The 11,371-nt window shown below is 43.1% G+C and overlaps 1 long non-coding RNA gene across 1 annotated transcript in view; it reads right to left on the reverse strand.

Annotated features, from left to right (window-relative positions):
- Positions 1-1,662, reverse strand: part of LOC147208577 (uncharacterized) — a 160,705-nt gene extending 159,043 nt beyond the window's left edge. The window contains exon 1 of the long non-coding RNA XR_015103834.1: positions 1,595-1,662. This is a non-coding gene — a long non-coding RNA (uncharacterized LOC147208577). The remainder of the gene's footprint in view (positions 1-1,594) is intronic.
- Between the last annotated feature and the right edge of the window lie 9,709 nt (positions 1,663-11,371).

Consider the following 11,371-nt stretch of genomic DNA (forward strand, 5'->3'; position numbering starts at 1 on the left):
AATCTATTAATTTTGTAATTTGTCTTCATTCTTCCCTTTCTGCATTTGCCCATTCACGCAATCGAGTCACATGGGGGAAAAAAAAGATGGCTTTGACAGTCACCTGTCCCTGAGTTCCACCACAGAAATCCTGAAATTCACTTCTGAATCAGGATAATTTCCTGATGCCTTCATCTCAGACCCTCTTCTGAGTGGGACCTTTCACACTGTCCAGCAATGCGGGGAAAAAAGTCTGATGCCAATCCTCTGGGCAAAAACATACAAAGCCCGAAGCGGGCCTCCCACAGTGTTTATTTGCCAGTCAAGGTTCTTTTCAGACGCGGTGGGAGAGTGAGTGGAGGTTTCCATGCTGGGCTTCGCCCTGCCTTTTTACAAGAGAGCGAGAGTGAGGTTTGGCTGGAGTGCGTGTGCAGTGTAAACCCTGGCAGGTCTTATTAGACAGGGATAGCGGTGCAGCCAAGCCATCGCACCTTGCCAGCCTTTTCCCATCAGCATGAACGCCAACCTCTCCGCGCCTCAAGGCTGACAGTGAAATGCCAGAAATGCGTGCTGGCCACTGGCGCAATTTTGCTAATGGCTGCCAGTCACTTGAGACAATGAAAGTGTTAATGCCTGTGCCTCTAATACATCATGCTTGCATCACGTCTGTCTTACTTGATGCCTAGGCATCACGTTTAATGAATGCACCACCTGTAATGTACTAAATAGACATTATATTTGCTTGATCTATACATATCTAATGCACCATATTTACATATGCGTTAATAAAGTGCTAATGGACCATATTTACATCATATTTAATGTAAGTACCTCTAGTGTGTGATTTTCCTATCTTATCGTTCTGTACAGCGCTTATGTGCCCATGTACATTATACTTCATGTTTTAAGATAAGATATAAGATAAGATAAGATATCCTTTATTAGTCCCACACTGGGGAAATTTACAGCCTCCAGCAGCAAGAATGTAGGCAGAAAGAAGAAGAAAAAACAAACAAACACCGTCCAATTAAGTGCAATATAAATACAAAATGGATAAATCGCAGTGCTATTTACAGTTGTTTTCCACATCATTCAATTATTAAATATTATTGTTGCTATTTTTTATTCAGCAGCCTGACAGCAGTTGGTAGGAACGAGCGTCTGTATCTCTCCTTCTTGCAGCGCGGGTGTAACAGTCTCTGGCTGAAGGAGCTACCTAGTGCTGTCAGGGCGGGCTGGAGAGAGTGGGAGGGACTGTCCATCATAGCTTTTAGCTTAGTTAGCATCCTTCTGTTGCCCACCTCCTCCAGAGTGCCAAGGGAGCAGCCCAGGACAGAACTGGCCCTCCTGACCAGTCGCTCCAGTCTCTTTCTGTCCCGGGCTGAGATGCTGCCTGACCAGCAGACAATGCCATAATGGATGGCCGAGGCCACCACCGAGTTATAGAAAGTCTTAAGGAGCGACCCCTGAACCCCAAAAGACCTCAGTTTCCTGAGTAGGAAGAGTCGGCTCTGTCCTTTCCTAATCAGGTTGTCCGTGTTTGTAGACCAGTCCAGTTTGTTGTTCAGAAGAACACCTAGGTACTTGTAGGAGGTCACCCTCTCTATGTCCATACCCTGGATGTTCATCGGTGCCGGTGAGAACTGTTTCCTGCAGAAATCCACAACCAACTCCTTAGTTTTCATAGGGTTGATCTGGAGGAGATTCTGCTGGCACCAGTCCACAAAGTCCTTCGTCATTCCCCTGTACTCCCGATCGTCCCCCTCTGTAATGAAGCCAACAATCGCAGAGTCATCGGAGAACTTCTGAAGGTGGCAGGTTGGAGTGGCGTGTCTGAAGTCCGAGGTGTAGAGGATGAACAGGAATGGAGCCAGAACAGTCCCCTGCGGCGCTCCAGTGCTGCAGAGAAGCCTGTCCGACTCACAGCTCTGCAACCTCACGTACTGCGGCCGATTTGTGAGGTAGTCAGTGATCCATGCTGGTTGGTTCTGAGATTTACTTACCGACTGTACCCAAATTTTGCGCTATTTGCTGTACATATGCCGATAATGTATCATATTTTATTTTTATGTATCTAATGTACCATATTAACTTCATATTTAATGTTATACCTCTAACAATGACATCATATTAAATGTTTTATACCCCTCTAATGTACCATATCGACAACATGATACATTTTACCTTATATATTTCGCAACCTGACTTTCACCCTCCAAAAAAGGGGCTTTGGTCTCAATGGGGTTTTTTTTTCAGATTGAATAAAGGTTAGGATTGATTGATTTCATGGTCTGCACATCTAATGTACCTTATGGACATCAGATATGATGTCTCTACCTATTACACCGCTTTATTTGTGTAACACATTTAAAAGACAATAGAAGTTGACAACAAAGTGCTGTACTACTCACAAAAACAACAAATAAAAAGCATAATTTAACATATTAAGAAACATAAAACATATTTCAAAAAGAACATAAAACATGGTGTCGAATCGGAAAGGCCAAAGACTAAACAAAAAAATGTGTCTGCAGAGTGGGGGATTGTCTAACAGACTATTGTGTGCAGACACTTGACATAATAAAATGGAGTCAATTCAACACAGCATTTTTTTTCCCCAGTGCAGCTTTTGGGGCTGCTACTTCATCCTTGATTTGGAAACCGCCAGGAGAAGTTCGTTGAAAGGCCTAAGGGACTTTTGGGGCACCTATGCTTCCAGTAGGTCAGAGAGGTCGGCGGGTGCAAGTCCATTTCGGCACTTTAAAGCAAACAATAAGATTTTTAAAATCAATCCTAAACTGTACGGGAAGCTAATGGATGGAGACCAGTACAAGGGTGACGTGCTCTTGCCTCCGTAGCTCAGCAACAGCATTTAGCACCAATTTAAGTGGAAGATGAACATCATTTTAAATGTATGTACTATCTTGACATCAGATTTACTGTGTGTACCTTTAATGCAGCATCCTGGCATCAGACTCTGTTCCATGTCTGCTGCTGTAAACTCGCGTATCCCTTATGGGAAATTGTTGTAATTGAATATGCTGAAGGATGTGCAGCCCTCGCGCAGACAAGCTGGCTGGCATGAGGAGATACAAGTGTGCTCCCTGGGGAACACGTTTCCTTTTAATTCTCTACCCCGCACCCTCCCCCTCCTCCTCAGGAAATAGCCAGCGTTTGCAGCGAGCACTTCCAGTTTCACGATAGAGGAAGCGCTTGAATGGAAACAAACGGTACGCATTTTGCGTTTGTATGATGATGGCGTGGTGATTAATCTGAATTGCTACACAAATGAATGTTTATGACCAAAAATGATATGGGAACCGAATGTAAATGGAGAAAGTCAGATTAGTTTAGTTTTCATGCCGTGAGACCGTTCTCCCAGGCACAAGCAAAATCCCCATTGGGGTTTCAAATCCGGATTTCAAGCCAGGGTTTATGTTTCAAAGTAGGGTTTCAAGTTTGTGTTGGGGTTACAAATTGGGGGTTCGGGGCAAATGTATGGGTGGAACTGGGGATGTGAAGACGGGGGTTGTATTTTAAAACTGCGTTTCAGAATAAGGTTAAGGTTTGAAAGGAGGAATTTGAAACAGAGTTAGCATTTCAAATTACAGTTACAACTCAGGGTTTAGGGTTTCAAATTAGGAATTCAAGCATGTGTTATGATTTCATGTTCGCATTTCAATCCAGGGTAAAAGTTTTAAATTAGACTTTGAAGTCATTATTAGTGTTGCCATGGAGGGATTGAAATAATCCATCATACCGATAAATCGAAGATTTTTATCTCACAAGGGTCGTGGGTGAAATGAAGTCCATCCCAGCTGACTTTGGTCGAGAGAGGTGGTACACATTCTAGCCAGTCAAAGGACCATAGACAAGCAACCATGCCCACTCATGATCGCACAATTGAGAGTCTGAAGTTAACCTAACATGCATGTTTCTGGTATGTGGGAAGAAGCACGCAAACACGATGGAACATCCACACCACCACACAGTAAGGTCAAAGCCTGGATTGGAACGCTCAACTTCAGAACTGTGCCTTAAAATTATCCTGATGCCCATAACAATTGCAAGCAGTTCATAGTGATGAGATTGAAGACAAGCGTGCCATTGGTTCTCTTTGTCGTTTCCATCTTCTGCCCCTGTGAGCAAGTCAATTAGCTCAGGGAGTTGGCAAGGTTAACGGTCAACACGCTCCCATTGATTAAGCGAGCGGATCGGTCTTCCGTGGCCCCCCGATGCGTCATGACCGATAACGGCGATGGCGCATATAATACGAGGAGACGTTTTCATCCCGGAGCCGAGAGGTCGGTAGGCAAGATTAGCGAACAAGGACGAGGATGACCCCACTCAGGGCAGGGAGTCTACTTCAGTCAGGATACTGAACGAGATAACTTCAACACACCATGGAAGTCAGTGGCAGGGCAACATTTGGTTTCAAGGCAGGGTTCAGGCTTTAAGGCGGGCGGGAGGGTTTAAAAGTAAGACTTCAAGTTTTGGTGTTTCAAGCCAACGTCAGTTTTATGGTTTCAAGCTAGGTTTAGGGTGTTAAAGTCAGATTTTGAGACAGTGTTAGCGTTTCAAATCAGATTTAAGGTTTCAAGTAAGGGTGGGAGTTTGGTATTAAGGTTTTAAATCTGTATTAGGGTTTTAGGTTTGGGGTTTAAGTCTGATATACTCATTCAAAGTAGGGTTTTGAATCCAGTGTCTAAGTAGGATTTCATATGAGTGTTTCATTTGAGTTTGAGAATTTTCTCAAGCCGGTGTTAGGGTTTCAAAGTACAGTTTAATACACAGGGAGGATTTCCATAGTAGGATTTTAAAACAGAGTTGGAGTTTGAAGTTCAGGTTTCAGGTCAGGTCTTTGATTTTAAGCCATGGTTAAGGTTTCAAAGTAAGGTTTAAAAACAGTGTTAGGTTTTCAAGATGGTATTTGCATTTCAAATTATAGCTTTCAGACAGTTATCTTAGAGGTATGGTTTTAAGACACAGAGATCGTTTTAAAAATCAGATTTCAACACAGGGTAAGAGTTTTCAAGTTAGGGTTTGGGTGTACGGGTAGAGTTCATATGTTCAGTGTTCATGTTTCAAAGTTGGGTTTCATGTCAAGGGTTGAAACCGTAATTGTTTCTGCTATTGTCCGCTGCACTTGAAAATGACCAATTGAGCACATGAACATGCCCGACTGCCACCCAGGCTGCTGTTGACATTCACCAGGTGGTCTTCCTTCACCTTGCAGCTCACAGGGTCTCCCATGAATGATTAATAAACTGACTATTGTCCAAAGTATTAATTTAATTTTTTTTTTTCGAAAATGGACTTTTCCCCCTGCAAACATCTCCATGAATAACACTTGCTCATTTACATACAACTTCATGTCGGTAGCTTATTTGCATGAGGGCAGCTGTTGCTTAAACATGCCACTAATGTGTTCAGTAAATAACATTTTTCATTAAAACAGACCATATGTCACGTAGCAAGGTGGTGGTGGACCCCAAAAAGCAGGCAGGAGGGAGGAGCAGGGTGTATTTGAAGAATTGTATTTAAAACAAAGAAAACTAAATCCAAAACAAACAAAACCCATGACTAAAGCTAAAACATAATGAACTAAACATAACAGAAACAAACAGCAACACACATGACAGTAGCAAGAAGCAACATTGACCCGACCCCGAGTGTTTGGGCTGGGAGTCCTTTTAAAGCCCTAATTAGTTATGTTCCAACAGGTGTGCAGCTGCCGGGGGAGCCCTACAGTGCCACCTGTTGGTCCCTAAACTGAATCATGACAGTACCCCTCCCTCAAGGGACGGATCCCAGACGTCCCAAAGTTGTCCAAAAGGGTTGCCTCGCCGGGGAACAGGAACTAAAAGCGACGGCAACCCTTGCCTCGCCGCAGAACAAGAACACACGCGACGGCAACCTTCGCCTCGCCGAAATACATGAACGATAAGCGACGGTGACCTTCACCTCGCCAGGGAACAGGAACAAAAGCAACGGCAATCCTTTTGGCTGGGCGTGGCCTGACGTGGACGGAGCTCGACGTAACGGGGGACATGGGACAGCCGGACGTGAACAGGGGCTCGGCCTGACGTGGGCGTGGACGTGGCACGGCTCGTCGTCGACGTGAATGCGACTCAGCTCCAACAGACACGTGACGAGCCTCGGCTCAACGTAGACGCGGACGGGGCTCGGCCCACCGTAGACGCGGCTTGACGAGACGAAAACAGGACAGCCGCATCCCCAGCGCTGCCTGAAAGGGGAAAGGGGTGTCGGCCGCAGACGCGCTCCGCCAGGCACATGGTGGAACAGGGACCAGTCCTTAGTACCTGCGGGGTCCAGGTGGTCAGGTCATTCTGTCACGTAGCAAGGTGGTGGTGGACCCCAAAAAGCAGGCAGGAGGGAGGAGCAGGGTGTATTTGAAGAATTGTATTTAAAACAAAGAAAACTAAATCCAAAACAAACGAAGTCCAAAGTATCAAACAAAACCCATGACTAAAGCTAAAACATAACAATGAACTAAACATAACAGAAACAAACAGCAACACACATGACAGTAGCAAAAAGCAACAGCAACACACATGACAGTAGCAAGAAGCAACATTGACCCGACTCTGAGTGTTTGGGCTGGGAGTCCTTTTAAAGCCCTAATTAGTTATGACCAACAGGTGTGCAGCTGCCGGGGGAGCCCTACAGTGCCACCTGTTGGTCCCTAAACCGAATCATGACACCATATCCGACTCCGTGAGTCACCAAACTCATTTTCAAGGGCGATTCACGTGGGCTGAAAATAGTAAACAGGTTGATCCCATCAGGGACGAATATAGCGGTGCTTTCTCTTTAAATGCCACACGAAATTTCAGCTTTACAAATGCCAGCTCTGCATGCTGGGGAAACATTGGGGGGGTACCCTCGACAATAAATCCTATGGTCATGCCATTCGTGGTGCATATTGTGTGCATCAATAAATATCTAAGTATGATATACATAACGTTAGTGTTTCCCGTCGTGGTTGAGCTTTTAAACAAAGTCAATGTCGAAATGCCCATGTCAGCACTATATCTTTCAAAGCCATCCTAATTGGCGGCGATACAGCTCTTGTATTAGCAAAAGGACTCCATCAGGAGCAGTGAATTTTCCATGAGAAACAAGAAGAGTGCTTGTGATGACATTTGATGCACGGTAGTGTGTGATTGAGTGGTCGCACCATATTTGCCGCTTCTGGCAATGGCCGACATCAGTTGGCTCTTCCTCATCGATGGCTCCCAGCTGTAGCGTGAGGCTGTTTTCCATCCTGGAGGCGAGATGAGTCTCCAATTAGATTTGGTCAACATCTGCTCCCAGAGAACACTCAATATGTCTCCCAGCTGGGACACACTGTGCTGATATTTAACACCCCACTCGGTGAATCTGTGCAGGGTAGGAACCGAACCAAACATTCAAACTGTACCTTCAAACTCTGACCATGGTTTGAAAACCTAATAGTTCCCGAACCTAATTTAGGATTAAAAACTTAACATTTATCCATTCTCCTAACTTGAAGACCTACTTTAAAGTCAAGATGAAAACTTTCTTTACAAAATGTTCTATGCAGCCCAACTGATCGAAACATGGAATTCTGAATTAATATAGTGTTTGTGGAATATGAATTAGGCAGAAAAATTCAGCTGTTTTTATTCATCTCAGGGGCCTGACATTTTGCCACTCGCTTTGGACTGAAAATTACATCAGAGATCAGATAATCACGTTTAGACTAGTGATGGCACATAGAACATGACAAACCCTGGTTTAAACGGCATATATATGATTGGAACCCCAATTAATAATGATAACTTAGTCTTGAAGCCTGAAACCCTAACACTGTCTTGAACCCTTAACTTGAATCCAAAACCCAAGTTTGGAGCTCACATTTGAAATTCTAACAAAGTCCTGATTTCTAACAAATTCCAAACCCTGATTTAAAAACCTTATTTAAGTTTGACATTTTGACCTAGAATTAGAAGCTAAATTTGAAACTTTAATTTAGGCTTGAAACCCTACATTGAAACCCAAACACTGGCTGGAAACCTTAAGTAAATTCTTCTTTAAACACCTTATCCAGGCTTGACACCTTGACCAAGAATATTAAGGCATTCTGCAGTGAAATGTGATGTCCATTGTGAAGAAGCTTGGTCTTGAACTGGGGCTGCTTTGCTCCATCCAGCACAGAGTGTCTGGATTCTTACTTACTTTTGGCCGTGGCTTTTTGTTTGCCTCGTCAACATTCCACTAAAAGTGAAACTTTTTAGACATACGAATCACTCGTGCCCTGTAAATGCCGACCATCTGCGGACTTTACTACATTTTTAAAATACACTGCTAGGAATTATGCAGATGCACGCTCAAATATGCTTGTTAAAAAGTGATTTGACATTTAATACCTGTGCCGTTTAAATTGCGTTCTAATTTCATTGATTGAAAATGAGAGAGTTTTAACAAATCCAAAAAGATGTCTGCGGGCGCAATAGATGGTCCACATCCTCGAGGTGTTGGAAACTTGCAACTAAGACTCTAACCATCTGCTCCTTCTCTAGTAAAAGTCAGCTTGTGAATAAACGGCTTGCTAATGTATTCAACATCTCGTCCTAATTAAAGTGCATCCAAAAAGTATGCATGGCACTTTTTTACCCCACTGTTTATGTTACAGCCTTTCTAAATGATGGCATTATTTTTTTGACCTGCCACTTGTGCAGCACTAAAGTGCTGAGCAAAGACACAAAAAATGTTAACACTAGAAACCACTAGTGTATTGCACTGCTGTACTGGCTGCCGTCGGATTCACCCAATGACAGACCAAATTTCACTCAGAAGTCGGCCAATGATGCCAACTAAGTGAATGGAATGGCAGGCTGATTTTCAAATAAATGTTTGCAGTTTACAGCTGGCCAAAATTGCACGTGTCTGGAGGAAAGTTCTTTCATTTGAAACCCTCACTCTAAACCAGAGGTGGGCAAACTACGGCCCGCGGGCCAGATCCGGCCCGTTGATCTTTTTAATCCGGCCCGCCGAAGATTGGTGCACAATTAAGGTTTGATTGCATTCATTTCGTTTGGACTTGTAATGACGGGTATTTCAACACCGGGTGGCGCAGTTACTTCAAGTTGCAGAGCACAGGGAGGGAGGGGAAGACGAAGAAAGAGGGAGAGAGTAATGACCATGGAAGGGAAAGTGATATGTATCTGATTAAACGAAGCAGGTAACAAAGTACGAAACATTTAGGAGACGTCTGGAGTCGGAAAGACTCAAATCTACGAGACTTTGAAAAACAAGGAAGCGATTCTTACTCAGTCCGATTCTGGCAATTTCCATGCTCAGAGTGAATTGCTTGTGGCTCGAGTAAATGAACATTTCATAGAATGGTTTAATTGTTATCATGTTAAAAACCTTCCGCAAACTGGACCGCTAATAAGAGAGGAGGCGAGTTCCATAGCGCTAACTATGAGCATCGAAGACTTCGAAGCGTCCCGAGGCTGGCTTCAAAAGTTCGTTGCGCGACATCAGCTGAGCAATGCTGTCATGTGTGGTGATAAAGACAAGGTAAAGTTAGAGACAGTGAGTGGGAGGAAAGAAAAGCCACAAGGTCTCTTACTCGTCTCATTTTGTAGCAAATAGTCCTATTTCTAACTTTTGGCCCGGCCCTCCACAATATTTTCTGCTTCTCATTTGGCCCCCCTGGGAAAATAATTGCCCACCCCTGCTCTAAACCTTCTCTCATAATTTTAAACATGTGAAACCCTAACCTTGGCTTCAACCCCTACTCTGAAACCCTAAACCGAGCTTGGTAAACAATACTTACTACTTTACTTCTAATAATACAACTTAAAAGCACTGGTTTGAAAGCCTTCTTTAAGACTTTAAGACATTTTGAAATCCTAGTTTGAAGCCCTGATCCTAGCTTCACCCCATTTTTCCATCCATCCATCCATTTTCTACACCGCTTATCCTGAACAGAGTCACGAGGAGTTGTTGGAGCCGATTCACACCAAACTTTGAAACACTAATTCTGATTTGAAACCCTCACCAAGATGAGAAACCATGATTCTGGTTTGAACCCCTACTCTTAAACCCTAACTCTGGCTTGAAACCCGAACTCAAGCTTTAAACCACAATTTATATCTCCTACTGAGTATGTCACCCTACACTGGCTACGATGCATCAAGACAACTCTAAATTGGCGACGAGACAACTTCAGTACGTTTATCTGCGACAGGTCTGTCAGCTCAAAACCGGGCTGCATTTGTGTAGTCACACACCGGCATAATTGTCTTCCCTAATCCAGGCTTGAAACCTCAATTTGAAACCATATCTGAAAACTCTGGAGCTGCCTTGAAATTCAAATTAAAAACCCAAATTTACTGCAGCTTGAAAACCCCTTACTTTTGTTTGAAACTTCAATCAAGGGTTGAAACCCTCATTTTAAAACCTAAGTAAGGACTTGAAAGCCTCTTTAGAAACTAACCCTATCTTGAAACCCATAGCTTCAAACTCTATTTTGTGTGTGATTTCTTTTCTTCGTTATCAACCTAAATGCATCACAATGACAATTAAGTATTTTTATGGCAGGTGTCCATCATCTTCAAATCATGGCCTTCAGAAAATCACAACAAAAGCTAAATTTGGCACCTTCAGATGTTCCTTCCTAACAAAGTCAACATGAATTCTACCAAGACAAAAAACACATTTTTGAACTCTCCTGGGAATGACGTCAATACCAGCATGACCCGATGAGCTCTGAATAGAGATAAGTGACTCATATCACTTTGGCTTCAATTTTCTTTTTTTTCTTTTCTTTTTTTGGTTGGGATTGTACGTCATTGCAAGCTTTGGAAAGGCTTGCAGCCTCTCATCCTCTTATTTGCATGCAAATGATATCATCCGTACGTGTTCCATACAGCATTGAATATCATGTCAAAAGTTAGGGTTTCAAATCAAGTTTTCAAGAGATTGTTTGTTTGAAAAGGGCTTCAAGTCAGAACAAGGGTCTAAAGGTGGGTTTTCAAACAAGGGTTAAGGTTTCAAAACAGTGGTTCTGGCTTGCGTTAATGTTTTAATCAACGGTTTGGGTTTCACTGAAGAGTTTAATGCCAGGGTTAAGGTTTCAAGTATGGGCTAAGGGTGTCAAACCCATTTTCGTAGCGGGCCACATTTTAGTTACTGTTTACTTGGAGGGCCGTTATGACTGAAACCATATAAAGAACTCAAGAATAACTGTTGATTCAACTATTGTTTAAGTGACTATCATGAGGGGTTTGGTAACAAGAAAATGCTTAGAATATATCTCGTATTTATTACATATGAGAATTAAAAATTCTGGCAGACATTTTCGAAAGGATCATGGAAGTTGACATGTTTGAGTTGC

This window comes from Hippocampus guttulatus, chromosome 2 (genome assembly GCF_054856545.1).
Source record: "Hippocampus guttulatus isolate MCC_2025c chromosome 2, RoL_Hgut_1.0, whole genome shotgun sequence".
In the NCBI taxonomy this organism is placed as follows: Eukaryota; Metazoa; Chordata; class Actinopteri; order Syngnathiformes; family Syngnathidae; genus Hippocampus; species Hippocampus guttulatus.